Source organism: Talpa occidentalis, unplaced genomic scaffold (assembly GCF_014898055.3).
Source record: "Talpa occidentalis isolate TD23 unplaced genomic scaffold, MPIMG_talOcc4v2.1 talOcc4.11, whole genome shotgun sequence".
Lineage (NCBI taxonomy): Eukaryota > Metazoa > Chordata > Mammalia > Eulipotyphla > Talpidae > Talpa > Talpa occidentalis.
Window position 1 is genome coordinate 77,139,889 of NW_023601104.1, and position 19,471 is coordinate 77,159,359.

The 19,471-nt window shown below is 36.7% G+C and overlaps 1 protein-coding gene across 10 annotated transcripts in view; it reads left to right on the top strand.

The window, feature by feature from the left end:
- Window positions 1–19,471, top strand: part of SIPA1L1 (signal induced proliferation associated 1 like 1) — a 517,634-nt gene that overhangs the window by 125,150 nt on the left and 373,013 nt on the right. For 7 of the 10 annotated variants that reach the window (XM_054691354.1, XM_054691347.1, XM_037503618.2 and 4 more), the window contains exon 3: window positions 16,919–17,031. The exons of the other annotated variants lie outside the window; for them this stretch is intronic. The gene's annotated coding sequence lies outside the window, so the exon portion shown is untranslated. The remainder of the gene's footprint in view (window positions 1–16,918; window positions 17,032–19,471) is intronic. 10 annotated transcript variants of the gene reach the window in all.

The window sequence follows — 19,471 nt, forward strand, 5'->3', positions numbered from 1 at the left end:
TGGTGTAAGATATCTGCTGGAAACATCACATTCATATTCCAAAAGATGGAAAGGGGAGGGAACAGTTTCCCCTTAAGCATTGTTCTTGGCTTAGTTTTTTCAAAACATGTATACACATGCTTGTTTCTTGTTGGCCAAAACTTCATGTGGATTTACTTAGCTTCAGCGGAAGTTATGACTAGTTGTCTTTTACTTAGTTCCTTTGCTTCCCCTAGATAAGTTGGGAATTCTATTAGGAACAAGGGGAGAGTGGATATTGGGGAGCAGTAAATAGCCTCCATAACTCTGCAGGCAGTGTTCTTTGAATGAATGAATGAACAAGGCATGATGAAATCAAGGCTTTGGTGCAGATACTATGCATTGACTTTTTTTTTTTTTATATATATAGAGGCATGTTTTATTTATTTATTATTTATTTTATTTGTTTGTTTGTTTGTTTTTTGTTTATACATGCACTGGGTACAGTCAGAAGCGCGGGAGGGTGAGAGAATTCACCAGAGCCAGAGTGGGGAGCAGAGCAGGCAGAAGGACCGAAGTACACTGCTGAGGGGGGCAGCGGGCGGCAGGAGAGGTCTGCGCGCCATGTGGGACCCTCCTCCGGTGGCCGGGGAGCAGCCGGGGATCGAACCGGCGCCACAGAGGCCGCGGGCAGCTTTGCAACCCAGCGCTCAACCGCTGCGCCACCGGGGAGGCCCTGCATTGACTTTTTATGGTCTATAATTTTTGAATATTAAAATTCAGAACTGCTCTGCTCTCTGAATCACAGTGGTATTTATTGTAGTTTAGTGAGAAACTGATTTGTGTACAACTATGCACTGGGACACATTTGCTATTTTACTTTCATTCCTGATTAGCAATAGTTTATTTAAAGGGGTTTCACCTATGTAGTTTTATATTTTTAGATGTTTTCCCAGAAATTTATTTGTTTTATTTTTTCATCTCTGTCCTAGCAGTGATTTTTCTCAATTAGGATAATAAAGTCGATAATTTTCTAAGTGGTGCTGTATATGAGTACCAGCTTTAACCACTGTAGTTCCCTTGAAGTACAATATTTAAGAACTTGTAAAAGTTCAAAGTGCTTTGAGGTTTTCTCAAAATTGAGGATAACAGCTTCCAAATTTATCATCCATCAGCGTTGTAATTATTTAACTGATATTATGATCGATCGTCATGGTTCTCTTTTATCTTACAGTTTCTGCAATTCAAAAGAAACTCTTCATTGTCACTGAGACTATTTTGGTCAGTATGGCCCTTGTGAACTTTGACTTTCTGAAGTGTACTGTGAGGAAACTTAAAAATAGGGTTTTGTTGGGTTCTTCTTTGGGATGATATTCATGTTCTTTGCACCCCATTGAAATGTTCTCTGTACTTCATTCTATTGTGCTGAGCAATCGGAAGTTGATTTTTCCCAAACCATCGAGAAGTGAAGAATGGCCTGCTTTATTAGTTATGTGAAGAAGTAAATTCCAGGGCCCTCAGCTGCAGGATGGCTCTGTCTTCACAGCTGCTGCTGCTTCCTTTGTGGAGGGTGCCAGTTGCTAAGAGAAAGCTTTGTCTCAGGCATATAAAATGAACTTTGTTTGGACCTCCCTCAAGCAACTTCAACTGTAAGAATCCAGCTGGGCATTCCTCACCAGATGGTAATTTAAATGCAGGTCAAATTTAGAACCCAACTTGGATTAGTCTAAAATTAGACACTGCCTTTAGAAAATTGACCTCTGGTACGTTTGGGGATAGGGCCTGCTCGGCTTTTTCTTGTAACTCACACAGCTCTGTTTTACACTGAAAGGTGGTGTGCACCAGGCTAACCATTGTCCCTGTACTTGGGAGTCCGGTCTTCATGCTGTACACTGGTTTCTTCAGTCCATACTCATTTCTTCTAGTGAATTCATGGCAAGACAAGAGACTGTTCATCATAGAGTAGAATCTGATTTCTGTACTTTTTATTGGCCGTTTTCAGTTTGACTAGGAAAGATTAGAGAACATGGAAAGAAAATCTACAGGTAAATTTTAAGGTAATAAATCATTGTATGACATGTTCGTGGTATTTTTATATTTCTTATTTTTATATAAAATTTTTATGTTACATATTTTATTTAGATGAGTCAGAAGTTTTCCTCAGGAATAGGATAAATGCTGGTAACCTCAAAAGAGAGAAATCATAAATTCCTGTCAACATGTGGGCTGAAAGTCAGCTTATCAAATGATGTAATTTAACATTTATAATGAATAATTATTTACCAAAATATGGAGGGATTCTTTCCTACCTCATTAATCACACCCATGTCTGAAGTTTACATAGAATGTGTCCAACAGAAGAGTCAAAGGGTACACTTGTGGCTGGGGAGAGATTTATGACTACTTAATTATCAGAGAAACAAGCTTATATTGCATTTGCATGAGTACATTTGAATTATAGCCTAAAATTTTGTCTAAAATCTAAACGAAATAGTAAACTTAAGTTTTAAACACATTACTTAGACTGTTTTAAAGAAAACCCTTTAAAGGCAGTTTTCATGATTTAAAAATATAAAATAAGCATTTCTTTTTCTATAGTAAGAGCAATGTTTCCATATACCACTTTTCTTTTCACCTTAGTGGTAATCATCTTCACTAATGCCTTTGTATAGCAGTTTCTTTGAGACTGATCCCTTTAAATTGAGTAGGTGTTTACCATTGAGTCTTTTGGGAACTTCTAGCAAAACAAATTTTATATTTTGTCACCCCCTATGTCCAATGTTAATTTTTACATCAAAACAAATATCTTTTAAAACAGATAAAATAGGGGTTTAGTTTGCTATTTGTTTATTGCAGATCCGAGTATATTGTACATACTGCTGTGTGTGTGTGTTTGTGTGTGTTTGCACACGTGTTCATAATACACATCATCATGATAATTGATATGTTTCCCACAGAGGACTACTGTGAATGCTTTGGCATTGCACATGGAATGTTGGGACATTGTTTGGACCTCCCTCAAGAGGTTAACATGCCATACTAGCCAGGATAGAAATATCTACAGTGACTTTGTTTGCGAAGGGCCTTTATAATTTTTTTTCTTTGTTGTGCACCAATTGGATAAAATCCAAATACTTACCTGCAACAGTCATTTGTCATAACAAAAGCTAAGAATTTCCTACAAACAGGCAACCTTGGGTACAGAGTAGCTACCTAATGATGTATCTATATAATAGAGAACATTTCAACGTTAAAGTTTCATAGAAATCAAGGTGCATGTACCTAATACAGGGAAGCTCGTTCATTTAACTTAGTAACACTAACATAAAAATTAAGATTTTATTTTAATTTTTTATAATATGCTACAGGTTGCTTGTGCTTTCCCTTGTGGATCCTATGAATCATCCTTTCAAATTGCCATTATAACCACGTTAAAAAATAGTGCCCCCTAGCCACATATTAGATACATTTCTAGTTCACTGGAAAAGAAGTGTCAACTACCAGTAGATTTTCAGCCATCTCTTAGTCTAAACTTTGTTTTCCAGCAAAGCCTTCATTACAACAGAAAACTCAAGCAAACCACCTGTGGCACTTGGAACTGAGTTCTCGTTGGGCAGAGTTCTCTGAAGTTTAACTATCGTGGTTTACTTGGTGGCAATTCTCACTCATTTGTACTTTCACTTTGAGTCCCTTCTGTGTGCCAGCCATCGCCATAGGCTGTGGAGACGTTATATTTCCTCAGAGGGACAACATACTTCACAGAATTTGTGACTTAGAGGAGGAGGCATGTAACAAGATAGGCTTGGAAACTGTAATGCGTGCTCTGGAAGCAGTAGAACTGTGTCTTTCCAGTAGTACACAGGAGGAGCCTGATGGTTTATTAAAACACAAACACACATACACAAAGCAAGAGGTGGGGTTTCGGGCTACATTTTGTATACATTTGTACACAAAAACAAATTATTTGGAAATAGGAAAATGCCTGATATCCTATTTAGCTCACATTGTGTGAGGGGTGACAGTGGGAGAGAAGGGGAGGCGTGATGGGGAAAAACTCAGCTGACAAAGATGAATAGGAATTAACTAAATTGGGACTCGGGACTTGGGACCGTGATTCAGAGAAACCCTGACCCCTGACTGGAAAGCTGTATTTGGGGAGCTTAAAGGTTAGTGAGGCTACAACATAGTAATGTGGGTGATGATGCCTTCAAAATTGCAGGTTGCTGGATGACCATGCAGGTCCTTTAGACCAATCAGGGAGTTTGGGTTTTATGCCCGGGTGTAAGAGACCATCCGGTGACTTTAGTAGGGTGTGTTGTGTGTTATAGAGGTCACTTTGGTGCTGTGTTGATAACGTACTAATAGGTAGGGAGAGTCGAGGCCTGGAGATAGGTGATGTAGTGTTTTACGATGTTATTCTGGGGCCGTAAGGGACTAGATGAACTTTTCTTTCCCAGGTTAGACCTGAAAGTCTTAGTTTTTGCCTTTTGGGTGAGCTTTCCTGCTCTTCCGCAAGTAGACTATAGGCTTCTCGAGGACCTGCAGGTTTTGTCTTTTTTTACTGTGAGGTGCCTGTAAAACCTTAACGGAGCTCTATAGGAATGGGCTCAGTAAATATTTCTGACCCCATGGCCTGATGGCCTGAGAAAAATGAGTCTCTGTGTTTGTATTCATCCAAGTCTGTCAGCACCTTCTCCTCTGCCGCTGGTGGTCTGACTGTATGTGGCTGGCCTGATGGTGAGGGCCTGAGGCAGCCAGGTCAGCACACTCTCATCCTTGACAACAGGGTCTTTGTTTGGTTACTTTGGGAAATACTGGCTACTGCTAGGGCTGAAGTGCAAAGAAGTGGCATATTAGCTTAATTTTTCATGCTAGCAGCCTCATGGCACAGCTACAAAAAAGACTTGGCAGTAAGGAGCAAGTGCAGATTGCTTGAAGCTTCAGGGGGAGCTGAGGCATGCCAGAATATAGGAACATGGTGTTGGTTTTATTCGCTCAGAAGTTTTAAATTTCAGTCTAACCAGGTTTTTCCAGTAGTATAAAAAATCAACTTGATGTTGTGTATTTAAAAAGAAGCAGCAAGTGGGGCCTCCCCCGGTGGTGCAGCGGTTGAGCGCTGGGCTGCAAAGCTGCCCGCAGCCTCTGCAGCGCTGGTTCGATCCCTGGCCGCCGGAGAGGGTCCCACATGGCGCGCAGACCTCTCCTGCCGCCCGCTGCTCCCCTCAGCAGTGTACTTCGTCAGTCTGCCTGTTCTGCTCCCCGCTCTGGCTCTGGTGAATTCTCTCACCCTCCCGCGCTTCTGACTGTACCCAGTGCTTGTATAAATAAATAATAAATAAAAATAAATAAACTGCCTTCTGGGTTCCAATCTTCACTGTGATAATCTAATAAACTCTTTAAAAAAATAAAAATAAAAAGAAGCAGCAAGAGATGGGGCTTTGCAGTCTACATTTTCATGTGTAATTGAGGGTTCCTTTTATCTAGTATAAATCTTTGGCTATGAAACAGCTTGACAGATAAAGCTGTTTAATAATGTGAACAGCAATTGAGACAGATAGCAGTTTTGTTCTTGGATATAGATGATGTTGATATAAACTCTGGGTATAAGTGATTTCTATTTTCTGGTTCAGACTTACAGACTGTGTGATAGGACTAGGCTTGTGCATTTGCTCTTTAATGGTCTGAAGTTGCTTTGTGACAGCCTACTTTCTGAGGTGAGTGTTTGAGGAAGCAATTCAGCCTCTGCCCTGGTGGCCAGGAGTTGTGGGTAAATGCTGAAGGATGCTTTCCTCTGCCTCTGCTTACCAGGCTTCACCAGCGTGGTACTTGCTTCATAGATGAGACACTTGGCTAAACTGAGAGTTTCAATTAGTTTTCCCATGGAATCTTGAGGATGCTCTATGTATACTATTATGTCATCTGCATATAATGATAGCTTTACTTCTTTCCCAATTTGGATTCCTTTTATAGCTTTCTCTTGTCTGATTGCTCTAGCTAGAACTTCCAATACTATGTTAAATAGTAATGGTGAGAGTGGACATTCTTGTCTTGTACCAGATCTTAGTGGAAAAGCTTTCAGTTTTTCACCATTGAGAATATTACCTCTGGGTTTGTTGTAAATGGTTTTTATTATGTTAAGTTCTGTTCTGTTTATCCCCAGCTTTATGAGGGTTCATTGAAGAGCTTTCGTTCTCATGGTCCCTGAAAAAGTTGACAACCAGACTGAGGGAAGCCCATGGTTTGAGATTTACCACATGAAAAGCACATTGACACTTGTTTTTAAATATGAGTTGTCTAGTTGAGTCGTGTGTGTGTGTGTGTGTGTGTGTGTGTGTATTGAAAGTCTAGAAAACTGAGATTTTGAAAGCTGTAAGTTTTAAATGTTTCTAATTTGAATACCTTTAACTTTTTTGGTTTGTTTGGTTTTTGTCTTATTGCACGAATCACGGTGGAAGCTAGTGCCTCCAGTAGAACGTTGAACAGAAACGTTGAGGGTGGATATCATTATCTTGTTCTGCTATTGGAGGAAAGTTTTCTGTCTTTTACTACTACGTGTGATGTAGTTTCTATATAGATACTTTTTTTTTTTTTTAAATCAAATTGAGGCTGTTCTCTTTTGTTCCTCCTTTGAGTTTTTTTCATCATGAGTAGAAATGAATTTTGTGTATATTGATAGGCTCTTGTGATCTTTCATCTTTTGCTATATTAGTATATTGTATTAAAATAGGTAGTTTTCAGATGTTACATTATGTTCATTCATTTTCAGTTGTTAAACCAAACTTGCATCCTTGGAATGAATCCCATTTGGCAATAATATCTGATCTTCTTTTATATGGATGGATTTGGTTTACTAATTGAGAATCTTTTGTGTCTGTATTCATAAGGGATATTGATTCATCCTTTTTTGTGTGTGTTGTCTTTGGTTTTGGTGTCAGGATAACTGTTGAAACTTTCTAGAAAGTTTGTGAAGAATTGACAATATTTTTAAGTTGGTGCTAGAATTCACTATTGAGCAGTCTATGCCTGGGATTTTGTTTGTGAAAAGATTTTTAATCACCAGTTAAATTTCTTTGTTATGAATCTATTCATTTCTTCTGTTCTTTTTTTTTTTTAAGATTAATTTATTTATACATACAAGAACCAGGGTACAGGGCAGATGGGCAGGAGGGTGAGAGGATTCACCAGAGACAGCAGGGAACAGAACAGGCAGACTGACTGAAATACACTGCTGAGGGGAGCAGCAGGCGAGACAGGAGAGGTCTGCTGCGCCATGTGGGATTCTCGCCAGCCGGGTGGGATCGAACCCGCACTGCAGAGGCTGCGGACAGCTTCACAGCGCTGCGCTCAACCCACTGCGCCACCAGGGGAGGCCCCTCTTCTGTTTATTCTTGAGTCAGTTTTGTTAACTTAGGTCTTTCTAGAAATTTGTCCATTACATTAATTTGTCTAGTTTGAATGGTATGACATATTTTTCATTATATTCCCTTTTAATTTTTCTCTGTGGGTTTAATAGTGTTGCTCCCTCTTTCATTTCTGATTTTGTTAATTGGTATCTTTTTCTTTTTTTCTTGTTCAGTCTAAATAAAGGTTTGTCAATTTTATTGACCTTTGAAGAACCAACTTTGGCTTCATTGATTTTTCCCTATTTTTGATTTTAAATTTCATTGACTTTTGTTCTAACCTTTAATTTCCTTCCTTTGGTTTGCTTTGGGTTTATTTACTCTACTTTCTTAAAGGGGAAGTAAATGGAAACCTTTCTTATGTCCTAACATAGGCTTAAGTTTAAAGCAATAAAATTGTAATAGCTGCTTTAGTTCTATACAATTTTAACATATTGGTTGGTGTTTTTTTCATTTAGTTAAAAATATTTTTTATTTGGCTCATGATTTTTTTTTCTTTGAATCATGGGTTCTTTAGAAATTATTTCAAGATTTTGGAGAGTTCCTTAATATGTTTTGGTTATTGACTTAATTCTTTGGAGTCCCATATTTTGTATTATTTCAGTTCTTTTAAATTCGTTAAAACTTGTTTATATGACATTATAAATGTTCAGTCCTGAGGTTTGAAAAGATTGTGTGTCTTATTCTTGGATGGGTGTCAGTGGGTCAATATGGTAAACAGTGCTATGCCAATAATTTATGTCCTTGCTCATTTTTCCTTCAGTTGTTCTATCAATTATTTAAAGTGCTAGTGTTTTTTTTTTAAAGATTTATTTAGTTATGCATATAAGAACAGGGGTGTAGACCAGAGGTGCAGGCGGTGAGAGGATTCACCAGAGACAGAGTGGGGAGTAGAACAGGCAGATCTACTGAAATACAACTGCTGAGGGGAGCAGCATGTGAGACAGGAGAGGTCTGCTGTGCCATATGGGTTAACTCCCTGGCTGGGGCCCGAACTCATGTTGCATGTGTCTTCAACCCATGCACCACCAGGGAGGCCCAATTTGGAGTGGGGTTTGAAGTCTCCATTTATTGTTGGGTTGTCTCTTCCTTTCATTTTTGTCCATTTATGTTTCATTTGTTTTGGGGCTTTGTTGTAAACTAAACTTGCATATATATTCATAATGTTTAGTCTCCCTGATTGATCATCCCTTTTATATTTAAACTGTTCCTCTTTTTCTCCAGTAGTATTTTTGTCTAATAGTGTAGCTTCACCAGTTCTCTTCTGGTGCATGCTCTCTCTTTGTGGTATGCTTGTCTGCCTTGGAAGGCTGTGTTTGTCAGTGTAAGTGTTACAATGTAAAGCTTTACTTATTTTTTCAAACCTTCCACATTATCATAAAATTTTATTTATAGCCGTGAGAATGAGTTAAGGTAAAAGGAGAACTCTTAAAATTATCATAGTTTTAAACTATCCTGCACGTGTACATTTCTGTTAATTTTAATGCATTTATAGATTTGTAAACTTCCACCATAAGCAGAATTTAGAACAGTTTTATAGAGCTCCCAAACTCCCTCATGCTGTCCCTATCATCACGCCGCCTCTCACCCACATCCCTGGCAACCACAGAACCTTTACTTCATTCCTATGGTTTGTCCTTTTGAGAATGTCATTTAAGTGAATGAATTAGAATGTCGTATAAGCAGAGTCATATGGTATTTAACCTTCTGAGACTGACCCCCTTCACTTAGTGTGCCTTTGAGATTCATCCTAGTAGTTGCTCCTGTCAGCACTTTGATGTTTTATTGCTGAGTGCTCCTTGTGCATGTAGCAGTTTGTTGATACATCACCCACTGAAGAACAGTTGGGTTGTTTCCAGCTTGGGTGATTATGAGTAGAGCTGCTATAAACATTTGTGTTCAGGTTCTTCTGTTAATGTAAGTATTTCTTTTAGATAGATATGCTGTGTTGTAGGGCAAGTGTATGTCTAACTTTATAAGAAACTGCCAAACATTTTCAAGAGCGCCCGCATCAATTTGCATTCCCTTCAGCAATGTGTGAGAAGGCTTCTTGCTTCTGCTACTGGTCCCCACCTGGTATCGCCAGTGTTTCTCACTTTGGTGTTCTCAGGGGTATTTTGCAGTTAGGATGTCAGCTTGCCTTTCCTTAATAGCTAATGTCTTTAAACATCTTTCATGTATTTACCATCCTCGTGTTCTCTTTGGTGAAGTGCCTGCTTTGAGCTTCAATTTTTCTGTGTTAACCATTTCTGAAAAATTGCTTTAAGCACACTGAATATGATCTTTTCTTGATAATGGAGGTCATTGTGATGACCTATAATTATTATATGGCTTTGGAATTACAGGGAAGCTGTCAAGGACTGTTGAGTTGTGTGAGGCTGCTGATGTCTCTCTTTTTCTGCTGTTGGTGGCCTGGTTCTGGCTGCAGCCCCACTTTCCAGTCCCTTTATGGTTTATAGCTTTTATGAAACGGTCATGAATAAGTCTATTAGAAGTGTGTTTGAGAAGGAATAGTGAAGTGCCTCTCAGTAAATGCTGCAAGAGCGCTTAAGTAAAATGCCTCCACTCTGTAACATCTATTTTAGAGTTTCTCGAAGTGGAACCATAAAATTGATGGGAAGGTCTGTGAATGTGAAGCTGTACATGCACCACGCATTATTTATAGACTGAATAAAGAGCATGCCTTGCAATAGATATTCTGTTTTTCAAAAGTAATGTGGAGGCAGCTGGACAGACCTGCGTTCATTGTAATAGGTTTTTTTTTTTAAAGTATTTATTTATACAAGAACAGGGGTACAGGTCATTGTCTTCGGTCCATCTTCCTGTTCTGCTCCCCGCTCCCTCTGGTGAATTCTCTCATCCCTGACCCCCTACCCCCACCCCTACCCCCCGCCCCGTGCCTCTGGCCTGTTTCTGTTTTTTTAATGCATTTTCTTTACCAAGTCTTATTGCTTCTTTCCTTTTTCTTGGTTATTTGTCTTTCCTTTTTCTTGGTTATTCGGGGTAAGTAGAGGTGGTCTAATAGAGCTTTGCTGGTGAGTTAAATAGTGCTGTTCATCACTAGCCAGGAGAGCATGAGATAGCTGCTTTTTAGTTTTTGCTGCGAAACCCTGGGTTGATGTTTCATAAACTCTTCTTTACAAGGCTTATGTCAGTTTTTGATGATGTTGTGTGACATGTTTTTGTTGAAAGTCTGTTTTTGAAAATTAGAATATATGTAAGCGCTTTGCTTGAAGTGATAGAGCCTATGTGAATTATTATTAAAACCTAAAAAGTGAGAAGGAAAATTGTATTCTTCAAGTCTTTGCTCATAAATGAAATGTTTAAATCATGGGTTACAGAGTTGATTCTTTCCTATATTTATCATGTCATTTTGTTGCATTTATTATAAATAAAATTTGATTCATGGCATGGTAGTGTAGTACAAGGATTGCAAAAATAGAAAACTGTTCCTATGTATGTTTTTTATATAAGCACAGTGTCCACTCTTTTGTATAATTTTGATCACTTTCTTATTTAAGTCTATAAAGTACTTTGGTGCTTTGCATGCCTCATACTGTCAAGTAAGTTCTTGTTAAGAAATGCAGTTCTACTATATATGATAATTTGTTATGCAGATATCTAATTTTAAATGATCACTTTGACAACTTTATTTTCCTTAGTTACTTTTGGTTCTCATTTTAGGATATGAAGTAAGAAGTGATTCCATCTACATTACTAGAAATAAAGCCACGGTATCAGGAAAAGGTTGTTGGTTTATTAAATATTTAGCACCCTAATTTTAGTTATTCAGGAATGTAATTCAGGATTATTCAGGATATTCAGGAATGCAATTTGTCTTTTGGATCCCTTTTTAAAAATCAGATATACTTAGATTCCCAAATTTCTTCATAATATTCAAGCAAAATCTCAATTTAAGAACCATTGCTTTGAGTGGGAGTAGAAATTTAAAATGTTTCTGACAAGGGCAGAAGTCATTAACATGAGATGCACCTCACCAGAAAAAGGGATCCAGGTTCCGTGCATTTCATACTATTGATAAAATGCCCTTTACTTTATAAGAAATTGAAATAATTTGTATAAACTACATTGAAATTAAGAGCATTATCAAAAACATTTTTAAGACTAAAAAGGCACTTCACATAGTGGGAGGAGATACTTGCCTCCTCCCTCCCCCATTTTTCTCTCTTTGTCTCTCTCTCTCAGGACTCACATCCAGTATACAAAAAACTGTAAGTCAGCAAAAGTCAAACACTCCATTCTTCTCACCCTCTCCTGGCCAAAGAATTAAAGGCTTGAATACGCAGTCCACATAATGTCTCAGTTGGCCAATAAGACTTTTATTAGGTTCTCAAAACTCGTTTCCTATAAAGGAACTATAAATTAAACCATAATGATAATACCATTGTGTTCTCACTAGGATGACAACTGAAGAAGACTGATTGTTCCAAGTGAGGAGGGGTTAGAACTCATAGGCACTGCTAGTAGGAGTGTAAATTGGTGCAAACTTTGATTCATCACTCCAACCCCCAGGAGTTTACAGATCCAACAGACACATACACATAAGTGCTCCAAAGAGTATGTCCAGAAGCGTTCATAGCAGTATCATTGGTACTGATGCCAAACTAGAAAAAAAAGTAAAATGATCTTCAGTATTCAGTAGTAAATGGAGAAATGCATGGTGCTATGTCCATATAATAGCACTACTGCTTCCTTTGAGATGAGACTCAGTGCTGAGGGAAAGAAGGTAGCATATGATATGACTCTTAAATAATTTCCAACTTCATACGTTTCCTGTGTTGTAAAATGATCAGTTCAAAAGCCAGCAGGCCCAACCTGTGATACTGAGTCAGATTTGAAGTCATAATAGTTGCTGGTTTGGAAGTCACTGGGGAGCTGTGGGGATCAGGTGCTGATTTGGCTGTTTCTTGATTGGGCTGTAGTTATATAGGTGGATTTACTATATGTGTGCAAATTCTTAAAGGTGTACACTTAGACTTTGCATACTTCTACATTTATTTCAATTTTTTTATTTCAATTTTTATAAAAGTTTGCTTAAAAAAATCTATCGAGTCTAACTTTTTCCTTCTGCATATCCTGAAATGCTAATAAGTAATTTGCATTTTTCTTATTAGCCAGAATTGTTCTTAAAATCTTTTAACTTGTTTTTATTTGACTGTTTCAGTTTTACTGTTATAAGGACCTTTGTGAAATCTGAATATTTTAAAGGACTACAAAAAAAATTTCTTTGCTGTTAGGTTAGAAATAAGATATAATGGGTTTATTAAATTTGAAAATCTTAAAATTTTACAAATATTTATTTATTTAAAAGATTTATTTATTTATGCATACAAGAGCTGGGGTACAGGCCAGAGATGCAGGGAGTGAGAGGATTCACTAGAGACAGAGTGGGGAACAGAACAGGCAGACTAACTGAAATACACTGCTGAGGGGAGCAGTGGGTGAGACAGTAGAGGTCTGCTGCGCCATGTGGGTTTCTCCCTGGCCTGCTGGGGATTGAGCTTGTGCTGCAGAGGCTGCGGATTGCTTCATAGTGGTGCTTATCCCCTTGCATCAACAGTAAGGCCCCCCAAAATTTTACAAATTTTTAAATGGAGAACTAAAATAAGATAGTAGAAAGTCTTAGTCTTAGTGATCTTATTAGTCCAGAAAGAATATTTTTAGCTTGCAATAATGTAAATGTAATTATGGTATTAGTAATAAGATTTTTACCATCCTTGTGTTCTCATAAAATTCTCTAGCTTTTACCATATTCTGCCACATGTTAAAGTTCTTTATATTTCTTTCCCCTGTGTACTTTAAGTTTCTTGAAGTCAGGGACTGTTTCTTTATTTTTCCTAACGTAATACATTGCTTATATTAAATAATTAGAAAATGTCAATTATTTTCTCATTTTATAAAAGATAGTGATAACATCCTGGGGGTTTAGAATTCTGCTCTTTCCTTTTTCACTGATATTACACAAAATAAATTACAGTTTCTTGCATGATGATGATGATGATGATGATGTAACAACACGTATCCTAGTTTATGGTCTTAAAATTTTGTGGCCTTCATTCCTCTGACCTTCATTGAAGAAAAATGTGCTTAATACAGCAATGTAAGGAACCTTGTCTGAATTTAGCCTCCAGCTGTGTAGATAATATTTTAAAAAAATTGGGAGATCTGGATCTGTTATTTTTAATAGCATAGCTCATTTTATCATAAGAGTAATATTTGTGAGGGTACTTTGTAATTATGAAGTTATGTAATTAGGAGATCATGAAGGAATTTTTTTGGCATGGCACCTGTTTTGGCTTTGATGGTAAATCAGTGTTTTAAATGTGTTATAAGTAAATCACTGACCAAATGTAAGTTCATTATGCTGAAGAAAACATTTTGAAATGCTGATTTCATTGATTAGATTTTCTTGTGTGTTCCCAATAGTATTGGCAGGGCTATAATAAGTTTATTGCCTGGAAAATTGGTCTCCTTATTGGTAAAACAAAAAATTTGTAGTGCATGCCATTTTGGAGTGGCTAATTGCTGTGATTATGGTCATTGTCAAAGATGCTGATGCTGTAATGGTTCATCAAGTATTTTTCTTTAAACTTCTATCTTTCCAGGTAACCCATGTTGAGGTTAAAACTTTATTTGCAAATTATTTTTGATTTACAAAAAAGTTGTAAAGATATGAACATGTATTAAAATTGCCCTTACAGTTCATTAATTAGTATTCCATTACTAATAGTCCATTTTAATTTTTTAAATGAAAATGTTCTTGCCTTTGATTTTTGTTCAATAGGAAAGTGTTGTAAAGTATATAATGTTTAAATTTAAAATATGCTGTTTTAGTTGTCCTTTTTCCTTAACTGTCACTATTCTTGTGCTGTAAAATGGTTACAACTATTCAGAGAAGCAAGTCAACTGAGTGTATATGTATAATTTACATTTATGAACATAAGTAAACTTTGAATCACTTTCATCACGCAGATCATTTAATTAAAGAATCAGAAATTTGCCTGGTGAAATGTTCACACTTTTTCATATTTATAAATAAAAGTAGTTTAAAATCTCATATGCTAAGTTCTTTTCTGTTGTGGTTATGTAGTAACATGAGGGAGTAGTTTGTCAGGACACAGATACCACATTTTATTGAATTTAAGATGTTCAATTCTAAGACATGTCTTTATTTCATGTATTATTTAGTAAACAACAACAACACAGTCTTTTATTTATTTTTATTTTTTTTAATAAATTTTATTTTTATATTCCCCATACAATTGCAACCCCCTTATTTTGACCCCAATCCCTCCCCTCCCTGCCCCCCACCCCTCATAGAATGTCTCTGGTTCATAGTCTCCTTCTCTGAATTTTCAGTTACCCTCTTCTGTGATTACTCACTCTACTTCTAGTTTATACCCTATAAAACTTATAGATCTGACTCTTTCCCCAAACTCCTTTCTTTTCTCCTCCATATTACCACCCATTTCTTTCTCAGCAGGTAGGTATCGCACAGATACTTCCTTACCTTAGTTATTTTTTTTTTTAGATTTATTTATTTATTTTTATTTTATATATTTTTCATATCAATTTTTTTTTTCATTTTTTCACAGTGTATGCATTTTCATCTTGGTTATAGTCCCCATAAAATTCCCACCACCCTTGTTTTGCTCCTACTCCTTTCTATACCCCCCCCCACCGCCCCCCGGCCGCGCAGTGTCTCTGGTTTATAGTTGCTTGTTGGTTTTGATTTTTACTTTATTGTAGTCTTTTTCCTGATCCCTTGTTTAGGCTTTCTAAATTCCTGCTATGAGTGAGACCATCCGGCATTTTTCTTTTTCTTTCTGGCTTATTTCTTATTTCTTTCTGGCATGATCCCTTTCAGCTCCATCCATGTTGCTGCAAATGGCATGAGGTTATCTTTTTCTTAGTTATTTACTCATCAGTTCTCTGCATAACATTTATGACAGCATTTGCTGAAACTGCTCACTCTCTGTATAACATTTATGACAGCATTTGCTGAAACTGCTCACTCTGAAGTCCCGGGTAGCCTGATTTTTGCAAGCTGGTAACCTCTTTTAGTTCACTTGTTAAAACTCACCTTTACTACTCTCTTAGATTCAGCTCTCCCTAGTTCTATCTCCTTGGCTCTGTGGCTACTGTTTTTGTCTCGGTGCCAATTTTATAATCCTGTGATACCAGATTTTCTTCTTACTTATTAGTAAAATAATATTGAAAAGTGAAAAAATGTTCCTAGCCTTATCACTCTGGCATATTATTATTTCTACTTCCTTGGTTGACTTGATCATATGCAAACACATTCTAAATTTTTTAAAAACTGGTTATAATCCTGAAAGTGATATTATTTAATTTTCTATCTTCACATGATAGCAATTATTTTTCCAGGTTTCCTTGCAGTCTTCATTATTGTCACATTAAAGGAAAGTGAATTATTTAGTGTTGATGCACCATAATTTTCTAGATAACATTTCTGTTGTTGGATGATTGGCATGATTCCAGATTCTTTATCTGTTTGTTTAAAAAGCATTGTAGCAGAGTATATTATTCACATAACCTTTTGCTTCTGTTGTATTATTTACATAAGATCCATTTCTGGGAATGCCATTGATTACAAGGGTTTTGAGCATTTTTTTTAAACATTGCCTACTTTTAGAGGTACAATCCCATTTACATATATACTACATATTTTTTAACTCATCTGTTGGGCATCTTTTTCCATATCTTTACTCTTGTGAATAATGTTGTGGTAAATATGGTGTTATTAGTTGGCCATTTGCAATGACATGGATAGACCTTGAACACTTAATGCTACATGAGATAAGTTAGATAAAGACAAGTACAGTATGATATTACACATATGTGAAATCTGAAAAAGTCAAACTTGTAAAAAGCAGAATAAAATGGTGTTTACCAGGGTAGGCGAGTGGGGAGATGTAATACATGTTGTTTAAGGGTGCATATGTACAACAAATAGTAAATAATCATAACGATCTAGTGCATAGTATAATGAGTATAGGCAATAAACTTACTGTAATTATGTAATGTGATAAGGATTGTTAAAAAAAAAGCAATCATTTAAAAATATACATGTGTCAGATAGTATGATATATACCTTAAATTTACATAGTGTTACATGACAATATAGAAAAACAGAGCAAACCAAAAACAAGAAAACAAAGGTGCTATTCTAATTTATAGGTCTACAACCTGTTTTAATTCAGACTAGTATCAAGGGTACAAACATTATTTTGCTAATTTGTTATAAATGTAGAAATTATGACTGGTAATAGTTCTAGGTTTTGCTTTAATATTTCTTGATTATTAATGTGGGTGATAATTTCAACATATATTTAATATACAGTTTATATTTCCTTATGAGTTCTATCCATCTCTATATACATTGTCTATTTCCTTGTGAGTTCTGTCTATATTTGATATCCCATTTATCTATATCAATCTAGTATAAAAATGCAATGAGGAAATCTATCTTTGGTTGTAGAATTTCTAAATACCTTCTTTTTAAATCTCATTCACAGATGTGTTGCTACTAATTCACAGTGTGATGCTTTAAGTTCTTGGAAATCTTCTCATGTTAAGTGGACTCTTTTCCTATCCTTGTTCCATAGAAATTTGGAGGAAAGCAAGCCTGGTAATTTTTCCCTTTTGTTGACTCACAGTTTTGTTACTATGATAATATATATTATTTTCTTACAATAATTTGAAAAAAATTTTGTTGTTGAATTGTGCCTAATATTTTTTCCTGTCTTGGCTTTTTATTTGAAAATGCTTTTCAACATGTAAGATGAAATTTAGCTAACTTGGATATCATATACTATTCTGGTCAATAAAAAATGGCTTTCAGGAGTTTGGTATAATGTTTATGTTGACAGCAATTAAGAGAAACATCTCTCTGTATTAACTACAACAGTTTCATGGGTAGTGTAGACTGACTTTCTTGTTGTTTAATTACAGTGGACTCTCATCTTTATATCACATGTCTCACAACTGAAAGAATTTTTGCTGTAATCTGTGCACCATCAGTTTAATTTATTTTTTAATTTTCTTACACCTTTTGCTCCCTTGACCTTGGCTTTCATATACTCTTACCATTCTTTTGCTGACTTGAATTATATTCATAGTTGCTGCTTCCCAGTGTGAACAATCTTCTCCCAAGAGCTCAACCTCCTTCCAGTTTAACCTATTTCAGACCCACCTTAAAACCACAAATGCACCCCTAGCTTCTCCTACAGTCAGAAACCCCATTTTCATCTCCATTCTGTACTCTGTCATTCTACAGCCCATTTACAAGCTTGTGAGTCTGGCCAACAATGAAATGAGCAAAAGAAGGCCTAGGGTAAGAAAAATACTTTTCTACATTAAGAAAAACAGTGGGGTAAGTGGGGTGACATAGACTCAGCATCAGGAAGACAGTACTGGGGATGAGGGAAGAGTGCTGGCTCCAGGCATCTTGTTGGACTCTGGCCATGATAGCTATTTGGGATTATGGGCCCAAAATTACCAGAGCTCCCAGTTTTTCAAGAGAAACTGTGAATTAAGGTTTGCATGTTAAATACCCCAAATTAAAAAATGGGTTGAATTTTTGAAAGAATGTGTGGGCCAAAGAAAATAGGCCATGATTCAAGTTCAATATGTAACCTCTTAGTTTAAAATCTCTTCCTGTAAAGGCCGTTTAAGTTTTATATGTTCTCATCAAGTACTCCCCAGTCTTTGACTTCATTTGCTCATCTAATAGGACAAGCATCCACCCAGTTAGGACTAGGAACTTTAAAATCATCATTAACCCCTTTTACCTTATTACCTCTGTATTCTGGAGAGGGATCTGGGGGGAAAAGGTCTTTATGAATTAGGGGACCTTTGAACATGTTTATAGGCAGAGGGAAAGAAGCGTGAGGGAGAAGATAGAGGACCGAACCCAGGTGGTCCACTGGGGTTGGGGTCCAGGTTGCAGAGTCCAGCAGCAAACCGCTGTGAGTACTGAGACACTCTTCATACTTCACTTTTCAACACCCTCACTTTAACCAAAACTACCTATTTTCCCTCCTTAAAATGTTTTTACCCTGTCATTTACCTGGGAAATTCTATTGTTACTAGGGAAGCCTGTAGTTTAGTAGTTTAATCCAAGGCCTAACTTTGAAATGAGCATGCAGTACCACTCAGTTCTGCATTCTCTATTTGCTTTTCCCAGTTTTCTTTTAGCCCTCCCTGTTCTCTAGACCCCCAGTTGGAACTATCCCTTGTTCTTGTACCAGCATTTCCCACTCCCGCCCCCATTCTCACAGTCTTTTTTCCTGTTAGTTAGTAGGGGAGTCTTTCTGTCAGTAGGAGTGGTCTTTTGATAGGTTAGTGATTCCCCAGGTGAGTTGAATAAAATTAAAGCTAGTGCCATTTTTTTTCCCATGTATAACTTCAACTTCATGAAGCTTGAAACTTCATTTTGCCTAGTAAATCACTCAGGGTTTTCTACACAAACAGAATCAGTAGGAATAAACACAAACGCTTATGCACATGCATGTGTTAGTGTGTGAGATTTACTTGAGAAATTGACCTATACACTTGTATGGGCTGGGAAGTCCAAAAGAAGTATGGCAGGCTGGGAACACTGTTGCTAAAATCCTGAGACTGAATTCTTTCTTTAGAAAACCTCAGTCTTTGAGATTGAAGCCTTCAATTGATTGGATGAGGCCCACCCACATTATGGAGGGTAATCTCCTTTAATTAGAGTGGCTGATTGTAACTGTTAATGACATTTATGAAACACCTTCACTACAACACATAGATAAGAGTTTGGCTAAATAAGTGAATACTACATTCTAGCCAAGTTAACATATTAAACCATCATATCTAACCTAGTGTAGGTTTACCCAGTGTAGAAAGGTGTGATTAAATAGTGTATCGATAGATTTTAAGCCATAGATGCTGATATCATCAAACATCCAATTGAATAGTCATATGTTAGATTTGTAATAATTTTGTTTTTAGTTACAGTAGAGCATATATGGTTATGATGAGGTTTCTGTGTGTTTACCCAACTTGTCTGAGAAAACTGTTCTCCCCCATTTTGAGTAGTT